This window comes from Humulus lupulus, chromosome X (assembly GCF_963169125.1).
Source record: "Humulus lupulus chromosome X, drHumLupu1.1, whole genome shotgun sequence".
NCBI lineage: Eukaryota > Viridiplantae > Streptophyta > Magnoliopsida > Rosales > Cannabaceae > Humulus > Humulus lupulus.
This window is the reverse complement of record NC_084802.1, coordinates 240,965,588-240,984,980: the sequence shown is the minus strand read 5'-3', so window position 1 is coordinate 240,984,980 and position 19,393 is coordinate 240,965,588.

The window sequence follows — 19,393 nt, the reverse complement described above, 5'->3', positions numbered from 1 at the left end:
GAAGGTAACCTCACAATCTAATCACTATCAAAAAAGAGGAAAACGTCAAAACTGATCGCCCACTAGTTAGAGGAGTAACCTTCAACTCTGTTCCTACAAAGAGAAGCTTGCTCGCCCATGGCTCTTCATAAAGAAATAACTGTTTTCAACCTGTTCTTCAATTTGCATGTCACAAAAATGAACAGGAAAAGAAGAGCTCAAAAACCATGAAAGGCAATCTGGCAATACTATGCTTCTACATTGGGCGAACAAAAACCTCAAAAGTACAAGAACATGTACCAACATGGAACCTGTTCGCATATCTATATACATGAAGTGAGAAAAGTGATTTTGTTAGCCTAAGGTGTTGATAAAAGAATTCTGCTAGCTAATTGTGCCTTACTATAAACTAGCAGAACATTTATAAGCGCCCAAGCACAACATAACAAGTGATCAAGGAGCAAGATTCCTCAAACACTTGGGGGCACATAAGGTATAAAATTTTATACTATAAATAGAGTTCTGTTCACCCTACTATAAAAATAAGATGAGAACAGATCAAAATCTCATGAATAAGAGTTTGTTCGCTTTACCATGAAAGCAAAATAGTTTGTTCGCTTGATTATGAAGGCAATAGAGTCAGTTCGCCTATCCATAAAGGAAGAATGAGAATAAAGGTCATATGGGAACAACAAGAAGATAAATAAGGTTGTTCGCCAACAGTCTTTCATAAAAAAAAGATAACATCAAATTCTCATCGTTATCAGAAAAGAGGATACATTCAAAATTCTGATCGTTATCGGTTAAGAATAACCTTCAATTCTATTCGCTCATCCTTCAATCGAATTTCTATTTCTTGTCACCCAACTATGATATTGTCATGTTCACCCAAACATGTACCCAATATTGGAACAGAATTAAAGAAATCAAAGACAAGTCAGTTCGCCCATAGTAGTCTATACTAGGCGAATAGAAAAAGAAATGCATGCTCAGAGGCCAACAAGGATACCATGAATAGCCTGTTCGCCCATAGTGGTATGCCTATTCGCCCATAATGGTATGCTCATGATTGTTTGCATTTCAAAGCGAATCCTGTTCTTTTGCATCTTCAAAGCAAATCCTATTTGTTTACATCTTCAAAGGAAATCTTGTTCGTTTGCATTTTCAAAGCAAATCCTGTTTGTTTGCATTTCAAAGCGAGTTCTGTTTGTGTATCTAAGGAAAGAGGTCAAAGGCCATCTGTTAGTGTAGCTAAGGAAAGAGGTCAACAACCATCTATTAAGGAAAGAGGTCAAAGTCAATCTATTCGTGTAGCTAAGGAAGGAGGTCAAAAGTCATCTGTTCATGTAGCTAAGGAAGGAGGTCATAAACTGCCTGTTCATGCAGCTACACCTATATAAAGAGAATAGAACTACAAAAAGGAAAATTTTGTTGCATTAAATGTCACTTGCATGTATAATAAAAAAATAATGCGGCAATTGTTTACATAACTAAGTCAGAATTGTGCAAAGCACGAAAACTGACTTGGGGGAAAATGTTATACCCATTTTTTGGGCATGATGACATTTGAAAGAATAGCAATTATAAAGGGATGATGAGCAGAACTAATTGCATTCATGTTCTCACAAAGCACAAATCAAACTACCAAACCCTAATAGAAGGGATTTGTTTGCCTAGCCACATTCTTCAACCTTTGTTCGCACAAGAGAGGTTCTTCTACCTCTATTTTCACAAAAGAGGTTCTTATACTTCTGTTTGCACAAGGAAAGTTCTTTAACCTTTGTTCGCACATGGTAAGCCATAACACGCTAGCAGGAAGATTCTAGTTGCCCAGTAGCACACTCTTTTTCCTGTTCATTTATAGTTTCTTGAGGAATGCTAACAGAGATGCCTGATCGCGACCTAATCACTAACCTTTGTTATGTTCAAGCCTATTTGTTATTGATAGGCTATGGCTCTAATAGAATTTTCAAAGGAGTACAACATCACCATTTATCAAAATACAACTATATTTATGTTATTATAGTGTTGTAATGTATTATTTACGGGCCAACACCAATAGCTTAGGCCCATGATTTATATGTAACCCTAAACTCGTCACTATAAATAAGAGGAGATGGAATAGAAATAGGGGAGGCAACTCATAATGCCAAAACTCTATTCTTGTATAAATGGTCCTTATGTAATGTAAAAACGAAGGAGGACTGTAGAACAGCGAGCAACGTAAAATCTCTAGAAACTATGGTTCTTCAAGCATAAGTATAAATAAAGTGACTAAGTGGATGTAGGTCATCTTTTTTGGGCTGAACCACTATAAAATATGGTATTATTTATTTATCATATCTCTATTCTTGAATCCATGCTCTTATGTTCTCAAGTTGATGCAAATTGGTGTCAACAATACCATATTCCAAAAACCCCTTGCTCCTAAAACTAAAATTGTTGTCAACTAAAATGGTTCCACACATTTTTGGAAGGTTACATTTTCGTCAGGATGGGCATCCCTCATCACAATGTGGAATGGGTTATACTAAGCTAGAGATGGACAATAGGCAGCTCGAGTAATATCGCTCTGATAGTTACCATGGACGGTGGTGCTAGCACCATCACTAGAAGGAGTGTGTTCTTGGTTGGCTCCTTAGGCAGGATGCCTATGTACCAATGGGGCAACCTATTTTGTTTCCTCGACCTCCTAAATTACGAGGAGGGTTCTCTCCCTATTAAAGCGATGAGGGTTAAAGGCCATGCTTTAACCATTTGCCCGTAGTTTGCATATCCTCATGTTGGCATCAGTCATAATAGTCTGCCAGTCCTTGTCCTCAGCAAGAAGAGCGGCGAATTGAGCATATAGGTCTCGCCTAACAATTGAAGCTTCAGACCTCTTATAGATAGTTGTATTTTTAGTGGAGGGAGTTATAATACATAGTTAATGATGAAGCGAACAAAAGAGAAAAAAGCAAACAAAATTTCAAACTTATGAGGTCGGTTGAAGTATCGGTATTCACTTCTCGCGAACTCGTTGGTGATGAAGAATATAGCTTTAAAGTCACTCGGGTGACTTCATAGCTCGATGTAGGGAGCTGTTTTGGGGAAACAAGTATGATTATAGAAAAAGTATAAAATATCTAGGAGTGAGCACTTCCCACTCCCTCTAGTGGAATAAATATTTTAGTCTCACATGGAGACGATAAATGTTTGGGGGGAGTTGGAATGGAGCGAGCTTGACGTAATTTAGGAATTCTGAGAAGTACAAGCTTAATGGGGAAAGCCCCGTCCTTCAAATGTTCCTCACTATAGGCACCAAAGACATCTTCGAATAGTGAGCAGTTTCATTCTCCCTTATTAGGTGGGCAGGTATAGAACTTTGAGGTCATTTTAATGCCATGACTTTCCATGATGGCATTTATGTACTCCATTGAGTCAATCCACGACTCAATCTGTCCAGCCTCAAAGAAGTTGCTCATATTGATCTATACCTCTCTTTCCACCACTAGAACAAAATGAGAAATGAGGGTATCCTCGATGGTCTGGCTGCTGGAAGCGTTAGCGACTAATTTTTGAACTCGCTTAACCATGGTAGCTGGTTTGATATAATAAAAAAGTTCACCTGGGTAGAAAGCAATGGTAACCGTTAGGTGACATTCTAAAGGCACGACCCTAGTGATTTTGGTTAAGTAAAAAGGTTTAGGTCGAGCTCGACGATGTAATTTGTGGCGATGGTCATAAATAACCTCGTGGAGGTGCCTAGCCCTTAGGTTAGTTTCTCTCCATTGTTTGGAATATTGCTCGTGATCGCGAATTAGATGTAAATTACAAGTAAAAGGTGATTTAGATTTGGGAGTTTGAGGGAAGTATCGCTCTACTCGTAGACAGGGATATCCATCTAGATTCCCATGGGAGGGCTGGACATCTAATGAAGAGCTTGAAACGACCCAAAAATACCAGCATTAATTTTGTGGAAATTAAACCATTTATACCATAAAAGATGTAACGCCCCATGTCACTATGGTTGCTTCCTGGAATATAAACGACTGGCCCTACAAACCAACACAAGTCTTTCTAGCGTGCTTTGTCCTCACTCGCACGCTTCCTGGGAAAACTTCCCAAGAGGTCACCCATCATAAGATTGCTCCAGGTCAAGCATGCTTAACTTTGGAGTTCTCGAGTGATGGGCTACTGAAAAGAAGATGCATCTTGTTGGCATAGGTAGAACCCATCAATCCATTTAAGCCATCTTCAACTGTGTAGTCCTATACCTACACAGTCTTAGAATCATCACACTTAACCTTCCCCAGGCGGTGTGGGATTGCACAACTTTACCCGGTCTTTCCCCCTACAGATCACGAGATACTAACTGTCACAATCACCCACCCTTAGTGGTCCGGCGTCCCCGTCGACCACACTTATGGCTGGGTCAAGACTCTGATACCATTAGTAACACCCCACGTCACTATGGTTGCTTCCTGGAATAACGACTGGCCCTACAAACCAACACAAGTCTTTCCAGCATGCTTTGTCTTCACTCGCATGCTTCTTGGGAAAGCTTCCCAGGAGGTCACCCATCATAAGATTTTTCTAGGTCAAGCACGCTTAACTTTGAAGTTCTCAAGTGATGGGCTTCCAAAAAGAAGATGCATCTTGTTGGCATAGGTAGTACCCATCAATCCATTTAAGCCCTCTTCACCAGGGAGGATTTATGCCTCTGACTTGGGGTGCGCCGCCACCCTTAAGGGGCTGGGTCGTGGCCCAAGCTCTCAATGTTGGCTGTTTTAAGTTTTTTGGCTTAGGAACCCAATTTTTAAGGCTTGGGAAGGATTTTACCACCCAGATTGGTAGAATCCAAGGTTTTGGATGCTAGAATTATACCCCAAAGTAATTTAATGGATTAGACCTTGATGGATGGCTATAGTTGATGGATTGTAACTAGGTCTTATCGCTCAGGCCTAGGATTAGGATCGTGCTTGTGATCACTTTGGATTGTCAGCTTAGGACACCAGGTACGAGAACTGTTTGTACCCGTAGAGCTATGTGGTGTGTTGTACAATATGTATTTTTTATGTTTGTGTATGTCATACCTGTGATTATGACTGATCAGCAAGAGCCGGGAGCGAAAAAAGTCGGGAGAGGCAAGTGTCGGGAGCAGTAAGAGCCAGGAGTGGCAAGGGGCCGGGAACGGTGTTGAGCACACGGAGTGCAAAGCTGGGAGTAGCAAGGGGTAGGGAACATTGTTTAGCACCTGGAGTGCAAAGCTCGAAGCAGCAAGGGGCCAGGAACGGCGTTGAGCACGTGAAGTGCAAGCTGTTAAGGCGAGACCATCCTACGATGCTGGAGTCATCGTCTCGGTGAAGACCGCGAACCCAGGGCTTGGTAAAGTGCCTGGGACGACATGGTTGCTATGTGTTTAGCCTGTTGGCTGCTTTGTTATATGGTGTTGTAGTATTGAGCTGCTGTGTTAATATACTATTGTATTATTATGTTGTCGTGCTATATTACTGTATTGAGTTATTGTACTATCGTGTTATGGTACTAATGTGTTATTGTACTGCTGTACTATTAGGCTATTATGCCATTGTGCTTTTGAGCTAGTCCAAATGCTGTGTCATTGTGCATGTTAGTAGGATATGGTATCTGTTTGTTGCTCTGATTGAGTATGAGTTGTTGAGATATATTTTTATTGCATGCTGTGCTTGAAGTTCTCTTGCTGGGCCTTGGCTCACAGGTGCTCTGTGGTGCAGGTAAGAACAAGGAAGTTGGATCGTACAACCATGAGTTGGAGGGCATGGAGCGGTGTGTACATGTTTTGCCTACCTGGCCACTGCGGCTGGGGTTGTTTTAAGGAACACATGGTAAACGTTCAGTTTTTTCGCTTAGGTCGACTATACTATACCTTTGGATTGTGAATGTATTTCAAAACAATGTTTTGGGATTCCAATGTAATATTTTTACGAATTTCAATGAAAGACCAACTATTTATACTTAATGTTTATTAAATGATTCTTTATTTTTATCCAAACACACTTTTTAATCTTAAACCTCGATTAGAAGCTAATGACACATTTATAAATCACTTGGTAACGACTATAAGGAAGTAGGGCGTTACAAATTGGTATCAGAGCGTGCCAAGGTTTATGGTTCCTGGAGATTGACCGAACATGTATACTTACATCCAGAGACAAGGTCGACTAAGGGTTGGTATTAAATGCAATATTTGTTTAACTGCTTATGTGAGTTACCTTATCTGCTAGAATAGGGAGCATGATGAATATGTATGTGTTTTGTGGGAATGAGGTTTGATGATTTATGCATGAGCATTACAATTTTGTATTGTAGCATGTGTATTATTTGGCTATTGTGTTGATTGGCCTTGCTATGGTTTATTGTTGTATGAGAGTATCAGGGTTTGTAGGCCAGGTTTCTGGCTGCAGATAGATTTGGAAGTTTTGTAGCCGAGGCAGTCAATTTGATTAGGCAGTGTGGATGATGGCAGTTGAGGCCAGAATCATTTGTCGGCCCTGGGATTGGCGGCAGGTGTTTGCTGACATACAGACAGGATTGTAAAGGAAAGAAGAAGATATTAGGTGATTGAGACAGTGGGTTCCATTAAGAAATGCTGCCTTGTGAGGGTTGGCAACAATGGCAACAGTTACGATTAACCTAATGGTGGAAATAGATGGGAATTACTACATGAAAGGTTGTTAGAAGGGTTAGACTCCAGTCTCTGAGGGAGACTTGGACCCGTTTAAAGTTGAACAGTGGACGAGCATGGTTATCCCCGTCTTTGGCTATATAGGAGTGAAAGGCAATGATGGAGTGGCTTGTGCCACGTACGTGTTGCGGGAGGATGCCCAAACATGGTGGGAAGTTATATCCTAGACTCGGAATATTATCATGGTGAGTTGGAAGGAAATTCAGATAATGGTTCAACAAAAGGTACAATGGTGACGCGGTTTGAGTTGTAAGGACCGATGATTTTATGAACTCGGTTTAGAGTATGACAGTGACAGAGTATGTTAATGAGCTTTATAGATTGGCCAAATATATGTTTGATTTGGTACCAACGGATGTGGCTGGAAGGAGCGAACCACTCGAGGATTGAACCTTAGGATGGCCAGAGTGTTTGGATCACTCTAGTGTAGGAGATTGTTACCTACGCTTGGGCAGTAAGGAGGGCCCTTATTATAGAGGACGCAGGAGTTGAGACATGAAGTAAGAGTGCCGATGGGCAGAAAGCTCGGTCAAAGGTATCCTCATTTGCTAGAGCAGGTAGAGGCAGAGGCCCAATAACCAGGAAAGAAAGACCTTCGATGGTTCTATTACTCCTAGTCCTGACAGGAGAGTTCATAGTGTTCAGGGTGGTCGTTAGGACGACGGTGAGGTCCGGAGGGGTTACTTGGTATGCATTAGGTGCAGGAGACATCATGTGGGTGAGTGTTGAGTGAAGGCATGTTATTAATGAGAAATTGTAGGGCTCATCAAGGAGAGTTTCCCGAAGATAAATACGGAAGAACTAAAGAGTACAAATAACCCTACCCCAGCTTGAGTGACTGTTTCGATATGGTTAGAGCCTGAGGTTGGTCCTCGGAGGTGACTGGTTGGCTTTCTAGTTCTTGTTCCTCTTTATAAATTGAATTGATTAAGTTGGTTTTGTGAGGTATATGAGGTGGTCTTGAATGTGGATTTGCTGGTTAAATAAGGGGCAACCATGAATTGAAGAAGAAGATGGTGACTTCTAAGGTTAAAAGGAAAGGACCTGGTTGCAGTTGCTGGGTGCCTAGCTGTTGAGGAAGATACCACTGAGGTTATATCAGATAGACCAAACGAATACTAGATCGGCGGCTAAGGTTTCAGATGGGTTCATGAGGATTCAATGGGATAATTTCCACATTTAGGGAAAAGAGCGTGTAATGGGATTAAGGTAGAGATAGAAGCGGTAACCAAGACATTATGAAGTATAGCACTAGCTCAGCGGGAAGAATTAAGGTTCAGTTGAAGAAGAGTTTGACTTGAGGGTTGATCAGACGGAGCATCTTATCATGGGACATGTCAATACGGTTTGACAAGAAAAGGGCCAAGTCTACGGGTATAAGATAATGTTTTCAAGAATTACCCAGTTAAGGATCAAGGCAATAGGCATTTCAAGAATTTCCTCTTGCACTAAGTAAGGTATGATGGAGTCTTGGTAAAGGCTTTTAAATTGACCAATACATCAGCGGCCCAGGTAAGTTCGTTAAGCAGAGAGTATATGGATGATGTTGATGAGTCATATTCAGATTGATCAAGGATGTTTCAGACTACTCCCAGCTAGAAGAAGAACACAAATAATACCTTTATTGATAGTACAAAGGTTAAGGAAACAAGGTTACAGGCAAGGTTCCAAGAGGGACAAGTTCTGATTTCTCCAGAAGATGTTCAGGGTCATGTTATGGGAGGTAATGGGATCATGTATAATTTAATTAAGATGGAAACCTTAAGGGAATTACTAAAGGAACGCCTTAGGGGTGAAAAACATAGTGAAACCAGAAGGACACATCTATTACCGTATAAGGCATGTTTGAGGACATCCATACTTTGACTAAGGTAACATGCGAACATATAGTTGATTGGAATGGATGGTTGCATACCAGATTCTCAGAAGTTGGTATAAAGATTAATTCACATATCACTGTATTAAAGTTTGTATGTATGGACTGGTACAGGAGAAAGATGCGAGAGACATCATCTTTGCTTAGAATGTGGAGTTCCGGTGTAGTATGTTATGGGTTAAGGTGTGTTATGTGTAACTAAAAGATTGATCATTTTCACCTCACAGTGAATGGGAAGATGATAGTCATGCTGGTTAACCACAGTTAGAATGAAGTAATGACTGAGTTTGATTTGGAACTTGCGGTTGATAGTTGGAAATATATTCCTATGAATGAACAGTGAAACGCAGGAAGAGGATCTTGTAGGAAAGGTTAAGAATCCTACTACTTTGGAATAGATGAGTTAAACTATGCGGATCAGATGAGTGATCCGAAGGATACTGGCATTGAGGGGAAAATGCAGAATGAACCTTAAGTCACTCCTTACGGTTATTACATCCAGGAAGTTGAATGGATAATGAAACTATACTTTGTATATCGGGAGGCGCACGACCTAATCGTTTAGTAAATAAGAGGTGATAATCAGAGGCCAGAATGGCCATTAGGATTCTAGTTTATTCTGGAGTTGGTATAAAAGGATATGATTATGAACCCTAGGGGTGGGCCACCTTAGGTCACAGATGAGGTAAGTAAATACGAAAGTTGTGATTTGACCTATTTGGTTGGCACACCATGGTTGGTGTGAGTGAGGTATCAAAAGAGAGAATAGGTACGAGAGGAGACTGTATGTCTCCATTGGACACCAAGGGTGATAGTGTCAGAATGGAACCCATGGGCTTGTAGGTTCTGGAAAAAGGGGTTGTAGAGTGACTCCGAGTAGAATATTGTGAGACAGGGAACGAGAAGTGCTTACTTCGAAGACGAACCTAGGGACAGGAAGTACCCTAGCTCAAAAATAGCTTAGAGAGGACTAGTGAAATTATTAAGAAACGTTAAGGATAGGAGTGTCTGCATTATTACAAGGACATGAGAATTTGCAAGTCTAGATATGGGAACGTGGAGTTTCGGGATTGTGAACCTTGTGTCCTCCGTGTGTTATGAACTACCAAGAGTATGATGGTTCAGGAAGGAAACGAGGAGTTTGACTCTAGAGTTCACTTATAATTGTGAAATCCTAATAGGGATTAGGCCAGGGGCCTATAGTTTGGCCTTACCCCAATACAGGTAGAGGCTTAAGAAATGTTACTGGTGCCAATGTTGAAGAAAGGGGTGACAAGTACAACCCCTGATTGGGTAAGGAGACCCTGGAAACTTAGTGGAACTTGCTATGTAAGGCAAAAGCCAGTGAAATTCTGGATAAAAGAAAGGTCTTACAGATTAAGGCTATTGTCCTTGTGAGAATATTTCAAGTAGTGACCAAGTAAAAGACCTGAATCTGGGGATTATAGTCAGGTTTGCGGGATTAGTGTTCCAAGGTATGTGAATAAATTTCGAGGACGAAATTCTGATAAGGAGGGGATAGTTGTAGCGTCCCAAATTTGCTAATAAGGCTTAGGGCCTTGATTAGCGTGCTAGGAGAGCAATAATTGATTTAATTATGATAATATATGAACTATGTGGCAATGCGATTAGACATGCATGATTGTGTGTATTAAATATGCATGTGGGCCCATTTCTGTGAATAGGGGCGTGTTTGTAATTTTGGCCCGTTGAAGGCATAAATGTAAATATGCATGTGTTGTGAGTGAGACCCCAGTGTTATGGGGATATATTTGAGATGTGTGGTCCGAGACGATTCTAGGGAGTAGATTAGCAGAATAGTCACAACGGGGTCAAATACCCGGCTCGAGAGGAGCCCAGGGGTATTTTGAGTATGTTATATGTGTTTGGGGATGATCGAGTAACGTGTAGTAGTTTAGTAATGGTTTGGACATGTCGGGATTAAATGGGAATTTATTAGGAACACTCAAGGAACTATCGGGATGTGGAAAATGACGATTAAGCCCTTGGGGCTGTTAAAGGACAGGGTTATGTCTAGAGGGTATTTTGGACTTTTCACTTGGGGATAGGTTAGGATGGCCTTAGATAGTAGAACCCACCAGAAGTAGAAAGAACATCTCAGCCTTATCCCTCTCTCCCTACACGTTTCCTTCCTCTCTCTTTGGTGTTCTTGGAGCTAAGGGGGATTCTTTCAGGAACTGGCTGGGAATTTAAGGTGTGGAAGCTTGGAGACTGAGGAATCAAGCTAGGATCAGCTAAGGATTGATTCAGGGTTATCATTTGCAGAAGGGGTAAGTGAATTCCTATGCTTCTCTGTTGAATTATGAGTTTACTATTGATGTTCTTGATTTTTAAACTAAAGGTTTGAATTTTGGGCTATGATGGAGTTTTGATTTAGCTACTACTGTGGTAGTGTTGTTTAAGGTATTTGGGAATACTTGAGAGACTTAGTTATGGATTTAGTTTTTGTCTAGGGTGGAATTTTGGTGAATTGAGTTAAGGAAAAATGTAGAAAATGGTGGGATTTCTGGGTTTCAGGCTCGAGCCGCGACCCGTGTGTTCGAAGAGGCTAGAAAGCCTCTGTCTGCTAGGCGCACCGCGGCCTAAGAATGGGAATGTCGCAGCTTGTGTCTCTCATCAGGGAGGCTTTATACCTCTGACTTGGGGTGCGCCATGACCCTTAAGGGGCTGGGCCGCGACCCAAGCTCTCAATGTTGGCTGATTGAAGGTTTTTGGCTCGGGAACCCAATTGTTAAGGCTCGGGAAGGATTTTACCACCTGGATTGGTAGAATCTAAGGTCCCAAAGGCTAGAATTATACCCCAAAGTAATTTAATGGATTAGATCTTGATGAATGGCTACTATTGATGCGTTGTGACTAGGTCTTATTGCTCAGGCCCGAGATTAGGATCATGCTCGGGATCGCTTTGGATTGTCAGCTTGGGACACCATGTAAGAGAACTGTTTGTACCCGTAGAGCTATGTGGTGTGTTGTATTGTATGTATTGTTTATTTTTGTGTATGTCATACCTGTGGTTATGACTGATCAGCAAGAGCCGGGAGAGGCAAGAGACGGGAGCGGCAAGAGCTGGGAGCGGAAAGAGCCGGGAGAGGCAAGAGCCGGGAGTGGCAAGGGGCCGAGAACAGTGTTGAGCATGCAGAGTGCAAAGCTGGGAGCGGTAAGGGGCCGAGAACAGTGTTGAGCACGTGGAGTGCAAAGCTGGGAGCAGCAAGGGGCTGGGAATGGCATTGAGCACGTGGAGTGCAAGTCGTTAGGGCAAGACCCTCTTAGGATGCTAGAGTCATCCTCTCAGTGAAGACTGCGAACCCAGGGCCTGGTAAAGCGCCTGGGACAGCATGTGTTTAGCCTGTTGGCTGCTTTGTTATATGCTGTTGTAGTATTGAGCTACTGTGTTAATATATTATTGTATTATTATGTTGTCATGCTATATTACTGTATTGAGTTATTGTACTTTCGTGTTATTATACTAATGTGTTATTGTACTGCTTTACTATTAGGCTGTTATGCCATTGTGCTTTTGAGCTGGTCTAAATGATGTGTCATTGTGCATGCTAGTAGGATCTGGTATCTGTTTGTTGCTCTGATTGAGTATGAGTTGTTGAGATATATTTTTATTGCATGCTGTGCTAGAAGTTCTCTTGCTGGGCCTCGACTCACAGGTGCTCTGTGGTGCAGGTAAGAGCAAGGAAGTTGGATCGTACAACCATGAGTTGGAGGGCATGGAGCGCTGTGTACATGTTTGGCCTACCTGGCCACCACGGCTGGGGTTGTTTTACAGAACACGTGGTAAACATTCGGTTTTGTCACTTAGGTCGACTGTACTGTACCTTTGGATTGTGAATGTATTTCAAAACAATGTTTTGGGATCCCAATGTAATATTTTTATGAATTTCAATGAAAGACCAACTTTTTATACTTAATGTTTATTAAATGAGTCTTTATTTTTATCCAAACACACTTTTTAATCTTAAACCTCGATTAGTGAGCTAATGGCACATTTATTATAAATCACTTGGTAACAACTTTAAGGAAGCAGGGCGCTACAATATCATTCACATAATCATGAGATACAGGCATAAATCATCTGCCCAATAATTTTATAAGTGGAAATCATCCACGTACAAATGAGCGAGGCAGAAATCATCTGCACTTAAATCTCGTGTGGAGCGTTAGCACCACCTAGTCATTGTCTCTAAATGAGCCCACTCTATAACACCCTACTTCTAACAAGCAACACACTAGTCAATTCATGTTGTAGACATGGAACTCACAGACTGACTTACCAGCTGTCCTTTGGTGCGCACGGGCAATCTTCCCACAGAGAATCCCATCTTGTTAGCCAACAGTGTAACTAGCATATAGTGTACTTGGATTAATTATGGCGTTATAGTAGATTATTATTTTACTATGGGCATTAAGGTCACAATCACATACCTACTAAGGGTATGATCATCCTCCCACTTTTTAAGTCTTAACACAACATTTAAGATTTTCAAAATTTTTTTCCCCAACGGGTCTTGTTATTTGAAAGTCAGATTTTACTAAATTTCCCGCTCCTTGCAGAAAAAAATATAGTTTTGGAGCTACTCAAGCTTTACCGATTTTGCCCTTCCTTTGATAAGTTACCAAAGATCTAACTTTTTTTTGGTAAATTCGCTTTAATTGTAAACTTTGATAAATTAGGTTAATTTAATTGATGAATTAATAATTATAAAGATATCGAATAAATTAGTTTGTTTTTAAGAAAAATTAAGAGCAAGTTGATTTTATTTTAAAAAGATAGTTCAATCTATTTCTTTGAAAAATTAGGGTTTTGAACTATTTTTAATTTCTCAAACAAAATTTCATTAATTAATAAAAATATTAATTTTCAAGTATCCAAATTAACCTTAATAATTATCTAATGTTCTAGAATTAAATCTATAATTATCAAGATTAAAATGTATTTTCTAGCACTACACTTGGAAATTTCCCATTTTTCTTCATAGTATAAACTTTGTTAATTTTAGTTCTAAGTTTCCACTACAACAAAATGGGGGTTTTATAACTCTATTTGGAAGACATTAAAAGTCTACCATGTCTCCCATAAGGATAGAGGTTATATGACTCTTTTTGGAAGTCATTGTAGGTGCAGATATCACAAAATCATACTTAAAATTAACACAAGCTCAACCACAAATCTTGCCTCGTCCCTGTGTCCCATCGCTGCCCAACCCAGCCTCGTTCCCGCTTGTCCAGCCCGTCTTTGGCATGCTTATCCTTGTCCTCGGTGTGCGTAACTCGCCCCCCGCACTCCCATCCTTGTTGGAAGCTCATTCCCCGCTGCAAAAAAAAGAGAAAGTGAGAGAGATGAAAAGAGATAGAGGGGAGGGATGATGGAAGAGCTAGAGTTGATAAAAAAAGAAACTTTGAGAGAAGAAAAAGAGTTTGAAAGAAATAGAGAGAAAGATGAAATAAGGGCAGATGAAAGAGGAGAGAGGGAGATATGAGAGTAAAAGATAGATGTTAGGGTTTCTTATGCTTTTATTAATTAATTTATTATTATTTTTTAATATATTAAAATTTAAAAATGGATATGATGAGAAGAGAGAGAGAATGAGAGATAAGTGGAAATTGATGAGAATTAATGGGAGAGTGAGAGAGAAACATGAGAGAGGGTGAGGATTTGAAGGTTTTTTCTATTAAAATAATAATGATAACAAGTCAGATTTTTTGGGAAAGAGTGATGATGATAACGTGGGAGAGATGGAGTTTGGGAAACAGTGATGAGTTGTAAGATTTTTTAATATTTTTACATATCTCACGTCTTCAAGAGGAGATGTGAGAAGCCTCTCACGTTTTTCAATGGGAGACATGCATTCTAAGTCTAATTTTTTCAATCTTCACTTTCAACATCTCCCACTATTTTTTATGTCTTGCATTGTTAATCATAAATAAAAAATTCCAATGACTCCCATCATAAGACATTAAAGACTACGTTTAACTTTTAATGTCTTACACTTACGGTATAAGACGTTATAGGGAGTGATTACTTTAGAAAATTGTATTTTAAAAACCATAACTCTAAAAATTCCCAAACTTTGCAGAATCAATTTTGGTTACTCCAAAAAGTTCCTTGCCAAAGTTTATACAAATGTAACTATTTTTACTTAGTGAAAACTATTTTCAAAGACCCCCCCTTTTTAAACTGTCCAGGGAAAACTAATCTTTTTCTTAAACGTTAAAAATTTATAAAATATAATTGGTTAATTATTTAGGTCATAAAATATATTAGGCCTATATTGGGATATATAAACATTTTCCATACGAAAAATTAGGTTATTTGGACAATTTGTACTCAGGGCAAAAGTGTTCCCAAACATGGCGCTCCAGAAGCTATTTTGAGCTCCAAAATTCTTTGCCTAACTTCAAAAAATCATATCTCTTAGCCCTTTTAATATTTTTTCTTAAAAATTTATCAATTATTTTATCAATATCAAAAGAGTGTTTATTCAAAAATTAAGGAAAATTACATTAATTTACCCATGAAACTCGCTGTTCAAAGTCGACTCTTTGTATAGTTTTTAAAAATCATTTTCCAGATTGCAACCAATTTTGCAAAAATCATAACTTGGCCATTTCAAAACCTTTTTTAAATGTTTCTACACACTATGAACATATACTCTTCCTAAAATACACCATGGATCCAAGAAAATCTAGAAATAGATTTATATAATTTTTGCTTAACCCATTGGATGTCAAGACTTAAATAGTCGTTACTACAAAAATTGGCTTTTATGACACTTTTTAGGCCATTCGCTTAGATGTGAGCCCTAAAAACATCTCCTAGAGTTTTTAGGACACTCAGTGAGAGTCGTTAAAAAAATACCTTTTAAGACACGCAGTGCGAGCCCTAATTACTGATGTGGTTCCTAAAATACTTTGAGAAAATTTGAGTCAGTGGAGACTTTTAAGGGCACACTTTGAGTGTCCTAAAAGAGTATTTAGGGCGCTTAAAGTGGGCCGTAAAAAAATAATAAATAAATGAATAAATTAAAGTTTTACTAATAACTAAATTAAAGAAACAAAAGTAATCACTCAGCTCCCTTATTCTCTCTTTCCTTGGATTCCTCTCTCTCCTAAAGTTCCCTCTTTATCTATCTTTCTCTCTCTCTCCCTGCGTCGTCTTTGCCAGGGCCGAACTACCGCCCTCCCATCACCGACCACTGCCATGCGCCATCCTAGTCGACACGCCGTCCCTTGAAACCCCAAACCCTCGAAGACTAGCTTCTCATGCGCGGCCTAAGGCCCTCAACGGGGTTTTCAAAGTTCTGCAATTTTGGATTTCTCCCAAACTTTCCGAGCACTTTCCGGCCATCACGAGCTGAACCACCAACACCACCATAATCCTTGCTTCTTGGGCTGCAAAACCCACTAATGAATCCGAATCAATGGTCACTGGAGTTGGAAGTCAATGTTCGTCAGAATCCATGGTGATTTCCGAACCTTCAAGCGTAGATCCGAGATTTTCTGAGCCATTTCAAACTAAACCACTGCCACCACGACATTCCCCACGGCTTGGGCTTTAAAACCTGCTAGTTAGTTTTTTGAACCACCACCTTTGAATGGTGGTGCCACTGCTGTCGCCTGAGCTCCGCCGTGGGTCTCAGCCAGCAACCACTCAGAGTCAACGAAGACTTGTTTCAAGCTGCCAAGATCACCGTTCAACTCGTATCGTCATTCTGAGCGCTATGGTATAAAATTCTATCGCTGATTTTTAGCTATTTTGAGTCTTGGAAATTAAATGCGATTTGGATCTAAGTATGCGTTAGAAACTTTTTTGATGAGTTGATTTGTTATGTGAATTTTCGTGCTGCCTGTGATATATTGTATATACGTGTTTATTGGAGGACTTTAATTTTTGGGATATTTGATTTACAGTCGTTATGATGTCGAATTTCTAGTAGAAATTAAGGCTATATATAAGATAGCCATTGAATATGGCTATGAAAGCATTTTGTGAATATGGATTGAAATAAATTGTTATCTAATTTATAGTTTTTTTATAGTGGATGTTATCAATTCGTGTGGTCAACTCACTTATCTTAAACCTTGTCATATATGCATGCATGTACAAACTAAAGTCCTGTTATAGTGACTTTGAATTCTTTTTTTCTTCTTCTTTTATGTGCAACTGTGGATTATGAGAGAGCAAGAGAGTACTACTAGTGAACTAGACACCTTGAAGAAGCGAACACTAAATGATGGGTTGATGCTAGCTGAAAGATACTAACATAGATGGACTTGATAGGAATAAATAGTTCAAACATCTTGTAAGGCTTATCATTTTTGCTATATTTGTAATGCATAAGGCAAACATCAAGATTATTCCATTTATTAGATTGGGTAGAAGTTTAACAAATTTAATGTATAAGTTTCTAGATTATTCATATTTGTTTCATTTTTTTTTTAGATTTGTAACTATCTCATTGAATGTATAAGTTTTGTTAATTTAATCTATAAGATTTCAGATTTCTATATAAATGTTTCATTTAAATAATAATTAATAATTTAAAATAAATATAAATCATTTTTAAAAAAATTAAAAATATAACTTTTAAAAGCACGTATTGAGAGCCATAAAAACTTTATTTAAAGACACTCAACGAGATCTTTTTGGACACGCAGTGCGAGCCCTAAAAAGCCTTTTTTGTAGTAGTGATTTTCTCACATAAAATCATAAATTGCCTATGGAATGTTGGGTTCCATCACTAAACAACCATCCAAACATCCATGCATGTATGACCAGCAAACATATAACTATTATTACAGTCCCCATAATGAATTTAAACACATCATATTACACAAAATGGAAGATTATTCAAAAATCAACCATAAATATAGTGGAGGTGACCATATACCTCTTGTAGATAACTTGATTGGTTTTGGATGACCTCTAGCACTTCTATCCTTTCCTCAAACCTTTAATCTACATATTTAAATGTCCCACAAGCCAAAAAATAAATTTATACAAGCTAACAAGTGTAGCTCAAAGAAGAAACCAACAAAACTTATAACTTTGACAAAGAAAAAGTCTAGACTTTTACCTTTGGCTGTTCTAGCTTTGTATAGTTTTCCTTAGCTTCAACAAAAGACCAATTGGTTTAGGGTTATGTGTATAGAAGGGAGGAGATGAGAGAATAAGAGATTTGGTGAGGATTTGTGTTAAAAAATTCAGAGGACATTGAGGGTGGTCGGGTAAAGCTTAGAGAGAAATTGAGAGAAAACTTGGACACAAAGTTTTTCAAATAAAAATTATGAAGACTTCTTGGAATTTTTCCTTTTATATGGTGTAAAAATTAGAATTGAAATGACCTTTTGCTAACAAGAACAACATTAAATTTTCTTCTCAAGCATATATTATTACTCATAATAATATTCATTCATAACTTACAACCCTGTTCTTAGATTATAGTAGGTGCCCAAAATGTGGAGCGTTACAGAGCTTAGGTACATGTGCCTATAATTTCATGCGCACCCCTTAATCATGTTCTCTGACCTAGGGAAAGTATAGGGTTTTTCTCGGATATCGTGTAGAAGAAATCATGATTTCAAGGCAGTCTTAATGCATAAAACTGCTTAGATTACATAACCTATAAGTTTCCCATATTTCGCTAATAAACCCAGATTTTTTACTAGAATAATACACACCTATCTCTTACAAATTTCAACTCCCATAATCTACATAATAAACTTTCTATTCTAGACTTATTTGTGTACTTAACTCAATAGAAAGGAAAACCAGAAACATCAAGAAAAATAAAAAACGCAGAGAGATTGGAGAAATGTCTTACCTAGAAATATGTTTATTGCAGTACTAGTCAACTAGTTGAGAGGACCTCTGGTAATGGCTGTGATCGACTGCCTGTTTTTGAGTTTGTTTGTAGGATATAATTTGGGAGAATAGAAAAGGAAAGGAAGTCTGGTCCTCAAAGTTTTTCGTTAGCTTTGGGAAAAAAAACAAAGGGTGAAAAAGTGGGAATGAAGAAAAATATGTATTTATAGGGATGATCTTTGAATGAAGGGAATCGTTCAATTAAGATAATATTAGATCGAATGCTGAAAATTAAATGGACGAAACAGCGAAAAAATAGCGAAAAAGACAACTATCAACAATTTTTGAAAACTAAACAGACTCCTATGGGGATGCAACACATGTCCAGGTACTTGAGAGGGTAGGTGGGGTGTCCATCTAAGAGAAGTGGAAAAGGAAAATCCTCTACCCTTCTTGTGTCGGAAGTAGGGTGAGTCATCAATGATGAGTAGAGACTTGGGGAAAAGATTTTGTACCTCAAACTATGCTTGACCCCTGCTCGCCCTTATGATGGAAGTTCTTTCTTCATCTTTTTGGTTCGTCAATATTGGATTATGATGTTAGCTCATATGGTGTCGTAAATCTGCTAGAGTTATCATTATGTAATTTCAGCTCGTGGATAACTGATAATAAAGAAGACGCGCAAGCAAATCCCTAAAGATAAGGAAATGATCTGACTAATGTATCAATTGTAATTAATTAGTAATTAATAGAATATATAGTAATTATGGGTAGTTACCCAAAAAGATGTATTACCCAAACTTGTTCATCTCCCTATAAAAATAGAGGGGGGATGAACAAGAAAAGCAACAATGTTTTATGCACCAAAACATTAGGGAAATTATCTCAGATAATTATCTATGAGAAGAACACTAAGAAATAATAGCGACGTGTGGACTAGGTGAATTTTATCTACTGAATCACGTAAAATTTATTGTGTGATTCCATCATTCTTTTA